At 37.4% G+C, this 11,500-nt stretch overlaps 1 pseudogene; it reads left to right on the top strand.

Annotated features, from left to right (window-relative positions):
- Positions 1-8,651: 8,651 nt before the first annotated feature.
- Positions 8,652-9,647, top strand: LOC103253820 (annotated as a pseudogene).
- The last annotated feature ends 1,853 nt before the right edge of the window (positions 9,648-11,500 follow it).

Here is an 11,500-nt window from a genome sequence, read left to right as displayed (position 1 = left end):
CTTTTAATTTGGGTCTCTGCCTGCTTGTTGTTGGTGTATAAGAATAAAACTGTCTTTTGAACATTTATTTTGTACCCTGAGACTTTGTCAAAGTCCTTTATCAGTGCAAGCAAGTTTTTGAGAGATTCTCTTGGATTTTCAGGATATAGGATCATATCATCAACAAAGAGGAATAACTTGACCTCCTTTCCCATTTGGATACACCTGATTTCCTTCTCTTGTCTAATTGCTCAAGCTAGGACTTCCAACACAATAATGAACAAGAGGGGTGAGAGTGGACAACCTTGTCTTGTTCCAGTTTTCAGGGGAAATGTTTCCAGTTTCTCTACATTTAGCAATATGTTAGCTGTGGGTTTATCATAGATGGCACTTACTATTTTGAGGAATGTTCCTTCTATACCGAGGTGTTTGAGGGTTTTTATCAAGAAGGGATGCTGGATTTTATGAAAAGCTTTCTCTCCATCTAATGAGATAATCATGTGGTTCTTGTTATTCACATCTGTTGATGTATTTAAATACATTTATGGTCTTGCAAATTCAACTAATATTGATACAAAATTTTAGCAATTCAAGTCAACCATATATAACTACATATAGCATATACATATATTCAAGTAGAATTTATTAAAATGTGAAAACCAACTTCTGCAATTCACTGGATTAACAAACTTAGAAAGAGAAAAGTCAATGATCATTCCAAAAGGCACAGAAAAACATTTGACAAATTACAAATTACAAACATTTGACAAATTACAATGGGCATCCCTGACTTAAACACAAAACAAAACAAACAAACAAAATGCTTAGCAAACTGGGAAAAGAAGAAAAATTCACAGACGTAGTAAAGGATATGTATTCAAAATCTTTGGCAATATCCTACATAATAGTACAAGACTAAATACTTTTTCCTAAAAGTTGGATCAAGGCAAGAGTGTTCACTTTCATTGCCTCTTTTCAGCATTAGACTAGAAATTTTGGTCAGGTCAATTAGACAAGAAAGAGAAAAAAAGGCATTCAAATAGGAAAGGAGGAAATAAAACCATTATTTGCAGATGACATAATCCTAAGAAACCCATAAAGATATTAAAACTAATAAACAAATTCAGCAAGGTTTTAGGGAAAAATGTCAATATATAAAAGTAAATTTCATCCCTATATACTATTAACAAATACCTGGAAATTGAAAAAAATCACCGACAATAACATATAAATTCAAATACCTATATATAAATCTAACAAAATGTCAGTGCATAAGTATTATACAGTAAAAACTACAAAACATTTCCAAAATAAGTTAAAATAAGTTAAAGACTACATAAATAAAGGAAGCATTTACACCACTTTTTTTGTAAAAGAAGACTCAATAGGGTTAAAATGTGAATTATCCTTGATGCAATTGTGCTGGTGAGGATATGGAGAAAAGGGAACATTTCTACACTTGGTGGGAATGCAAACTAGTTCAACCTCTATGGAAAACAGTGTGGCAAATCCTAAAATAACTAGAAATTGACCTTCCATATGACCCAGCAACCCTCCTTTTAGCATTAATAGACTACCCAGAGGAACTCAAATCACTCTATTGAAAAGATACCTGTGCAAGTATGCTTATTGTAGAACTATTCACAATAGCAAAAACATGGAACCAATCATGCTGCCCATTGAAACTGGACTGGATAACAAAAAATGTGGTACATACACATGATGGAATATTATGTAGTCATAAAGAGGGACAAACTTATGAACCCCTCAGCAACTTGGATGGATTTAGAATCTATAATACTCAGTGATCTATTACAGAAACAAAGAACTGAGTACCACATGTTCTCACTCATAAGTGGACCCTGGACATTTACCATAATACTATAAGAAGGATTGGTAGTCACCAGAAACTGCTAGGGAAGGGAAACAGGGGGCATAGAACATCATAAAGGTACCTCATCTCAAATCAGAAAAAGTGGGGACCAAAAGGAGGCCCAAACTTTACCTGTACAATGACCACTTGTATACCTAATCCTGAATTATACCCCACTTCTTAAAAAAAAAAAAAATCCACACAGGCTTTGTTGTAAAAATGGGCTGTTTCTAAAATTGATGTAAAAATTAGGGATCTAGAATAACCAAATCAACTTTGAAAAATAATAACAAAGTTGGAGGACGAACACTACCTAATTTCAAAACTTATAAAGATATAATAATCCAAGCCAGGCTCAGTTGCTTAGCTTGTAATCCTGCACCTTGGGAGGCTGAGGTGAGTGAATTGCCTGAGTCCGCGGGTTCGAGACCTGCCTGGGCAACTTGGTGAGATCTCATCTCTACAATAAATCAAAAAAATTAGCCTGGCATGGTAGCGTGCGCCTGTAGTTCCGGTTACTTGAAAGGCTGAGGTGGAAGGATTGCCAGAGCCCAGCAGGTCGAGGCTGTGGTGGCCAGGAGTGGCCACTGCACTCCAGTCTGGGTGACAGAGTGAGACTCTAACTCAAAAAAATAAATAAATACAATAATAATAATAATAATAATCCCAAACAGTGTGTATTTGACTTCAAAAGAATCAAAAAGATTGATGGATCAGAATTGAGTTCAGAAATAGACAGCTATGTCTTTAGTAGTCCATGTAAATTAACAAATGGTATTTTAAATATTTATGCACAGGCAATTCAGTTGAGAAATTTTAGTCTTTTCAACAAATGGTGCTGGGAAAATTAAATATTCATATTCAATCCATGCCTCACACGATATACAAAATGTAAATCATAAGGACCATAGATGTACAAGTAAAACATAAAATGGCTAAACTTATGAAAGAAAACATAAAGAAAATCTGTGTGACCTTGGCTTAGTCAAAGATTTGATAGCTATGATATTAAGAAATCTATAAAATAATATTGAAAAATAAAACTTCATCAAAATAAAAAAATTCTCAAAACTTCTAAAAACATTGCTAGGAGAATGAGCAAACAAGCCACACACTGAAAGAAAATAAATTTGCAAATAATATAACTGAAAATTAAATTTTATCTGGAATGTATAATAAAGGAATGATAAAGGAGAGGAAGCGGAGAAGAAAAACAACTTAGTAAAAAGGATCAAAAGATTTGAACAGACACTTCATCAAAGAATATATACAGATAGCAAATAAACTCATGAAATGATATACTAAACATCCTTACTCATCAGGAAGTTGTAAATTAAAAACACAATACTGCTATACTTTTATTAAATGGCTAAATTAAAAATTACTGACCCTATTGGGTTTCACAAGAATACAAAGGTATTGAAACTCTCATACACCATTGGTGGAAATGCAAAATGGCACAACCCCTTTAGGAAATAGTTTGCCAATTTCTTGAAAACATAAACATATACTACCACATGATCTAGCCATTCCAGTCCTAAGTATTTATCCAGGAGAAAGAAAATCTTAAGTCTATACAAAGATGTGTACACAAATGTTGACATAAGCTCAACTTGTAATAGCCAAAAATAAGAAACAACGTGAATGTCCATTAAGAGGTGGATAAACAAACTGGTACATTTATACAATGGCACACTACTCAGCAATAACAAGGAATAAACTTGACACAAATGACAACATCCAAGAATGTCAAAGTAATTCTGCTGGGTGAAAGAAACCAGCCCTCCCCCTCAAACAAAACAAGCGTACTAACAAAAGAAATCGACATAGTATATGATTCCATTTATACAAAATTCTAGGATATGTAAATAAATCTATAGTGGAAGAAAGCAAACTTGTTGTTGTCTGGGAGTGGGGTAAAGATTACAGATTAAGGCAGGAAAGAAAGAAGGCACTTTTTGGGGGTGATGGATATATTCATAGCCTTGATAGTGGTGTTAGCTACTTGTCTGTATTATGTCTTATGATGTATCAAATTACATACTTTAAGTATTTTAAATTTAGTGTATGTCAATTACACCTTAATAAATCAGTTTTTTAAAAGAAGACCTTGAGCAAAGATTAAAAATAGTTTGTTTATACCAAACTCTCTCCTCAATATAATTAAAAGTAGAGGAAAAAAACTTGAAAAGAAAATTTATTTCTCTTTATGTGAATCAAAGTTTATTAAAGATGTATCCCTGAACCATATAAGTGTATCTCCCGAATAATTTGTGAGAAGCCTTTTACTTGAAAATCCTTAGGTGAACTGTACACAGGACTGGAGGCAAGGGATGCTCTTTAAGAAACTATAAGAAAGTCATTTGTCTGGAATACCAGTGCAAGAGAAGGTCAGCTGAGATGTTTTAACTCTATTTTGCATAAGTTAGGTTAGCATACTAGCTCAAATACTAGTCTGTGTTCAAATTCTTGTTGTTGTTATGTGGGAGCTATGGGGACTTTGGAAAGTTAACCTTTCTGAACATCGTTTCACTCACTGGTAACATGGAAATACTGGAAACTGCCTTAAGTAATGACTTCGGAAGATTACATTTGGTAACATAACCCATTTCTTATGCTTTCATCTTCTTATACTTAACATGATCTGAAATTATAACATTTTAGTTTTAGTTTGATACTAATACTCTTCCTCATTCCTTACCTTCCCATCACCAAGAGTAGAGGTTTTGTCTGTTGTGTTCACTGTTGTATCCATAGTACTTGGTACAGCACTGGACACATAGAAGACTCTCAACAAAAGAAAGATTTAATGAACTCAGGATTTTTTAAATGTTGATTTAAATTTTTAGAACAAGGCCATGTCATCGAAGATACGAATTAGTGCATTCATTGAGTTCTTGCCAACTGGTCGATGAAAAGAGAAGCAAATGTGGCCAGTAGTCTGACTCTGAGTTCTCCCAAAGTTCACTATTTCAATCAAGGTCAAGCAAACTTTTTCTGCCTTGGGCCAAGTTGAGTCATGCTGGATTTAAGGAAAGAAGCAAATAAATAAAATGTTCTGTCTGATCTGCCTGGACAAACCACAGTCCTGGCCCCAGGAACTGGCCCCCTGGAAAGGTCCACAGACCATGGCACAGAAGAGATAGTTAATAATAAATTACAAACATGGCCGCAGCAACCAAAGGGAGACCCTGCATCCCCTCCCCCAGCCCGCACATTCACTCACTCACTGGCCTGCTCTACCCCATGGGCTTAATCCGCATCAAAGTGAAACAAATCCAATAAAACGTTTCCCTGAGCTAGGAGTAAGTTCAATGATTCATTCTCATTCATTCTCTCTCTTCTTCCTGCCAAACAGCTGATCATAGCTGAAGGAAGAACAAAGGAAGAAGAATTTCAAAGAAGTCATCCACGTCTCTTCCTGCTCTTTTTGCTGTCTCACAAGAATCAAGACACTGCCCTAGAGCTCACCAAGATTTAGTGATAAGTCATTTGGATATGGTGCCAGTGGTAAGACACTAATGTGTCATCTTGTCGATAACTTTTTGTTGTCACCGTGGTGGCCATAAAAGTAGACTGCTCAGATCCCCTGCCGCAGTCCCCTGGACTGAAGACTCCAGCAGCTGTCCTTCTTGATCCACCCCCACGTTGGTTGCTTAGCCATGCTTCCCATGAGAAGCTAATGACTGAGAATAGGAGGGGATACTAATGCAGGTTCATCCCTACCAGACTCAGGGCCCCTTCAATAGGTGATTTTGGTTTGAGGAGCTGCCGTTGGCCTAGTCTAGACTTTCTCAGAGCTTCAATGTGAGACTCTTCCATCCAATCCTTTTGCCTCTCGCCTCTTTATTTCACAGGAATCAGGCCTCTCCTGCCTTCTCCAGTAGCCTTTTCTTGCTTCTCCACAAGCATTTCCACAAATCTAATTACGCTTTTTCAGAGAACACGAATGAACACAAGTGGTACCCGGCAATAAGATGGGACCTGGGAACAGTGTCATCCTGAATGGTATGTGAGGATACAGATAGCCCCTGGCACAAGTTGGCAGCACAGTTGCTAAGATATCAAGTGGTGACCAGGAAAATTATTCCAGTGGAGGAAATACAGTGCAATGACTTAGACACTGGACAAATATCAAGGGAACAATGCCTATACAGACAGTAGAAAGAGAAGAAAATCTTTCTAGTGCATGGGGATTAAATCAGTTTATATTAATTTCCTAAGGCTATCATAACAAAATACCATAGACTAGGTGGCTTAAACAACAGAAATTTTCTCACAGTGTGGAAGTCCAAGGTCAAGGTGTGGTGTTGGCAGGTTTTGTTTCTTCTGAGGCTTCTCTCATTGACTTTCCATTTCATTGGGTCGTCACATGGTTTTTTCCTTCATGTGTACATCCCTGGTTTCTCTCCATATGTCAAAATTTTTTCTTCCTATAAGGACACCAGTCAGATTGGATTAGGACCAACCCGAAAGATCTCATTTTAACTTAATTACCTTGCTAAATAACTTATCTCCTAATATGACTCCATTCTACTGTACTAGGTGCTGGAACTTCAACATGTGGATTTGGGGGTACATAATTTAGCCCATAACATAGTTATACAGTCATCCGTTTTGAGTGGAAAGAGAAGTACCCCAAGGTGAGAATATATCTTGATTCTGAGCAGTGACCAGTGACCTGGCCATGTGGTCAGTATCCTGGAAGAAAAGCACTGTAAGATTTGAGACAAGGAAGTCGCGTGTAGAAGCACACGAATATAAGCATGTGAATAGACATATGGGAGTGAACAGAAAAGGTAAAGATTTTTGTATCACGCCTCATCTCACCAGAAAGGATTACCATGAAAAAGCACTGAAAAACCAAATAGAATGATTCAGCTAGTTGACATTAGACAGTTTTCATTGTAGGCCGCCCCAAAATAGACACAGTGAGTACATGAACAGAGCAGCCACAGTGCAGAGAAAGGCCCAATAACACTGACTTTCACTTTCCCAGGCCAATTCAGACACTCTGTCCCCTAGATATTTAACTTGTCAGCAATGGTGACCAACAATGAGCCCTCAATATAGCCCTATTTCTTGAGGAGACCAACCAGTCATTTGTAGTGTCTACTTCATGCAGCTCTTTAGTCTTGGAAAGGTCAGCAGGCAGTCCTTGTGGGGTCAGACACCTACTATGATAATGGGTTTTCCTTTCCTGCCTACAGGGTTTCAGCCAACACCATTCTCCAGGGGCTTATGGAAAGACATAGAATTCCACACAACTTGGCATCCAAACGTCACTATGAGGAGACCAACTTCGAGGCATTGGAATGATTTCTTGTCGTTGTAATCTACTGGTTTGAGTGGAATTCTCTTGGAACTGCTGAGCAGTGTGAGACTCTTACTGCCTAGCCTCCTTTCTTCCTGTAGTCCTTCATAGGTGTCAGAACTGCATCATAGTCTGAAAGCTCTTTTCACCTTCTCTAGCTTACTCTTCTTTTACTACCAATATAGCTCTGGCATTTCTAATCCTATTTTGATGTTTGCTTCTCTGAAGACTGGAGTTAATGCAAATTTCTTTTCAAAGACAAGCTTTCTCATTCCCTGTTACATCTATGTGGTCAGTTTTCGCAGGCTGATTGATTGTATTCATGCCCTTTTATCATCCTATATGAACCTACTTATACATTCTTAATTTAACTGTGACTACATCAAATATATTAGTAGAACTTTATTTTACCTTTTCTTTAGAAAATAGTAAAATAAAATAGAATTCTGGCTCAAATCACTTGATCACAATAAAATCATGGAACTCTTCTATTAATGCACTGTACATAATTATATTTGAACTTTCTGCCTTTGGAGGAAATTAAAATTTATACTAATTGATACATTTAACTTATTTTTTAAAACTTGCGTTTGTGATAGTAGTAGTTAGAATCTTAAAACATGAGTTCTCCATGATATCACATTTCAGTGATTTTGTTATATGTTCTAAATATTACACAACTAAATTTCAATGATGTCTAAGCTGGTTTTATTATCCAGGAAAACCAGAATATTAACGTTTTAATTTGTTTAACTTTCTATATTTTAAAGGTGCCTCACTTTCAGAATAGTACATAACCAAAAGTATAAGCGTCAATTAGGTCATAAAACATATGTATAATTGATTTATTTGCTGCACTTACAAGTTTTTCATTAATTTAAATTTAATCAACCTCCAGATTTTCAGGGTTTACAAAATACAGTATTTTGTTCAATTCACTGTAGCAAAAAAAACTTATTTTTACTAATTTAAAAATTATTCCTGATTTTCCTTAAATTCTTCCTTAAATATTTCCAAATTTCCAAATAAAAATAAAACAAAGAAATAAAAAAATAAAAATTTATTTTTCTAAATATCCCTGAAAGCATTTTCTATTCAATTTCTATGTTTCCTGAGCAGTTCTTGAAGCTTCCGTAGAATTGTGAGCTTCTTGGGGACAGAGGCTGGATCATTCTTCTTGTATTTCTGTGATCACCAGCAAGGCAATGGGCAGGTAGTTAGTTTTCAATAACTGTTTCCTGTTTCTCTCTCAGAAGCTCCCCATCCCTCTTTCAGAAAAATCTTTCTTTGAGACACAAGGACAGTACAAACCTGTTCCCTGCATAAATCTTGTGCAAAGAAGAAAGAGAAGAATTTAAAAGTACTAGCAAAAAAAAAACAGACTCTAAGCGTTTGACTTTTCTAAACTTTTTACTGATCTTGAGCTAAAGCCCGATGTTCAGAAAATTCAAGGCCAGGACTGAGCCGCCGCCGGACACCCAGGCCATGCAGCCACCGCCGTGGCCGCTGCTGCAGCTGCTGCTACCGCTCAGCGCCTGCGGGGCCATGTCGTCGCCGCCAGACTCTCTTTCCCGGCTGCCAGCTCCTTAGCACACGAAGATTCGCCTGTACAATGCCAAGCAGGTTTTGAGTTGGGAACCGGTGGTTCTGAGCAATGACACAAGACCAATGTTCTACCAAGTGCAGTTTAAATACACCGGCAGTAAGTGGTTAAATGTGGATGTTGCGTCTGTAGGAGTGAACTGTAGGCGGATCAGGGCAACCGAGTGTGACTTCACTGCGGCTGGCCTCTCCAAAGGCTTCCAGATGGATTTCAAGGTCACGCTTCGCCTTCGAGCTAAGCTGGGAAAGCTCCATTCTGCCTGGGTGACGATGGCTTGGTTTCAACACTATCTGAATGTCACCATTGGGCCTCCAAGAAACGCCTGGGTGACCCCAGGAAAAGGCTCCCTTATCATCAGGTTCTCCTCCCCCTTTGACATCGATACCTCTGCGGCCACCTTTCAATACTATGTCCATGACCGGGAAAAAGCAGGTTTCTAACAGGTTAAAGGCCCTTTCGAGGGCAACTCTATTGTGTTGGGTGATTTAAAATTCTTCCGAGGGTACTGTTGAAGCACAACTGTCTTGGACACACAAAAAAGACATCTTTAAACTTGGGCACTTTTAAGCAGCACATCTTGCTACGAAACAACAGCAGATGCCTCCACCAAACTTCAGCAAGTCATCCTGATCTCCGTAGGAATCTTTTGGTTGCTCTTGGTGCTGGCAGGGGCCTGTTTCTTCCTGGTGCTGAAATACGGAGGTCTGGTGAAATACTGGTTTCACACTCCGCCAAGCATCCTGTTGCAAATAGAAGAGTGTTTAAAGGACCCAGCTCAGCCCATCTTATAGGCCTTGGACAAGGACGATGCCTGGAACTCTGTTTCCATTATTTCTTTTCCAGAAAAGGAACAAGAAGATGCTCTCCAGACACTTTGAACAAAAGCACTGGTCCAGCTACCAGCCCCAGGAAGCCAGTGACACTGCTAATTTTAAAATTAGCCAGTGACACTGCTAATTTTCCTGTCTGGACTTTACAGAGACCAGTACTCCATGTTCCTGCTTCAAAAAGTCCTGTTAGCTTTTTTGAGAGACACTGGTCCACATGAGAGGCAGTGATCTCATGAGACAGGACATGTTAATTTTTTTCTTTAAACTAAGAATTTTCTAAATCATATGTTTCCAGAATGATCCTATGAAGATATCCCAGAAAAAATAAGCCTTCTCTTAAACACTAAAAAGGCATGTAATTATTTGTTAGCGAAGTGAATACGAGAGCTCTGATTTTTTTCACAAGTGGTCAGGAGACCCACCTCTTCCTCAACTTTGGCACATGATGCAGGGCCCCGTGTGACCTGTCCCAAGGAAGGACACTGAGAGACCCTTCATGTCCAGTCTGCTGGCTTAAAATGTGATTAATCTAGTTCATGTTGGGTGACCAAAAAAAAAAAAGAAGAAAATGTGATTAATCCTGTAAATATTTTCTTAGTAATTTAAGTTTTTGTTTTTAAGCTAAAAATAAAAGATTGTATCGTAGACTTAAAAAAAAAGAAAAAAGAAAATTATGACTCCTGCTTTGCTATATTTGTCTGTGAAGTCCCTTTTGATCAAAACAATGCAAGAAAGTCACTCCCTTGATCTGTTAAGCATCAAGATAAGGTCAGGCATTAATTAATGTTGAATTACCAAAGAATTCCTATGAAAATGCATATGACATCTACATTATAACCATAATTAGTTAATTAACCAATTATAATGATTAATGTGATCATAATGAATGTATAGCAAATGGTTATTAATTCTTAGAGTTTCCAAAGTGAATGCCTTAATCACAGTTGAATCTATAGTATAATGTGAGTGCCTAATTATCTTTTTGAACTCTAGGTGTGATGTAATAACTTGCATCTCCTTAGGAATTTCCCAATTTATCCAGCGCTTGGCCACACTTGAAAAAAATTTTTTTTTCTCACAACAAACCTGTGAAGCATTTGAAGGAATGGTTCTATTATTGTTATTGTTTCCATTTCACAGGTGGTAAAACTAAGTTTTAGGGAAGTTGTGTGATTTTCCCAATGTCTCACACCTTTGTAATTCTTCTTTCAAATAGGTCTTCCAACAATCTTAGTTAATATTTGGAATTCTAGGTATGAGCATTTAGATTAAGCTTTCCTCATACCTTCCTAGATCTTTAGTTACATAATATTATGTATTACAGTGTTTACTTAGAAAACTAGTCAGCTCATCATTGTATCAGATATCAGTGAGAAGAGAATTTCACCTTACTACTGAGGGAGAGAAACCCTGAGTCATCTGGACAAGAGAAGGGGCTTTGGGAGTTGGGATTTTAGTGCTTCTACTTGTGAGTTGTATGCAGAAGGTAGAGGGGAATGTCAAGGATCATTCCATAATTTTTCCTAATTCTCCTCTATTACAAGTCTCATAGCCCTGAGCACAGCTCTAAGTATATAGTAGCAATTATCAAGTGTGCTTGCTAAATTAAAGACTTAACTGGAAGAATAACTAAAACCAAAACCAATCAACCAAAACTGAACACTGAAGGGTGCTTTGGATTCAGAACCCAAGTCCTAAAAACAAAACAGAAGACAAACAACAACCACCTTACATCACTGCATTCATTTATTCTTTGATTTTTCTTGGGGAAAGTGTGTGATGTTGGAATATGTGATCACTATAAATGTGGAATAAGTTAATAAAGGAATGTTGAAGAAGCGAAACCTGGAGCTGGCTTCCGCATTAAGCTTGGAATGGGATCAGGAAGAGGGAGATCAGTC

The sequence above is a fragment of the Carlito syrichta genome, unplaced genomic scaffold (assembly GCF_000164805.1).
Source record: "Carlito syrichta isolate Samal-C Ts95f unplaced genomic scaffold, Tarsius_syrichta-2.0.1 Scaffold68293, whole genome shotgun sequence".
Classification (NCBI taxonomy): Eukaryota; Metazoa; Chordata; class Mammalia; order Primates; family Tarsiidae; genus Carlito; species Carlito syrichta.
This window is presented reverse-complemented; position numbering and strand designations above follow the sequence as displayed.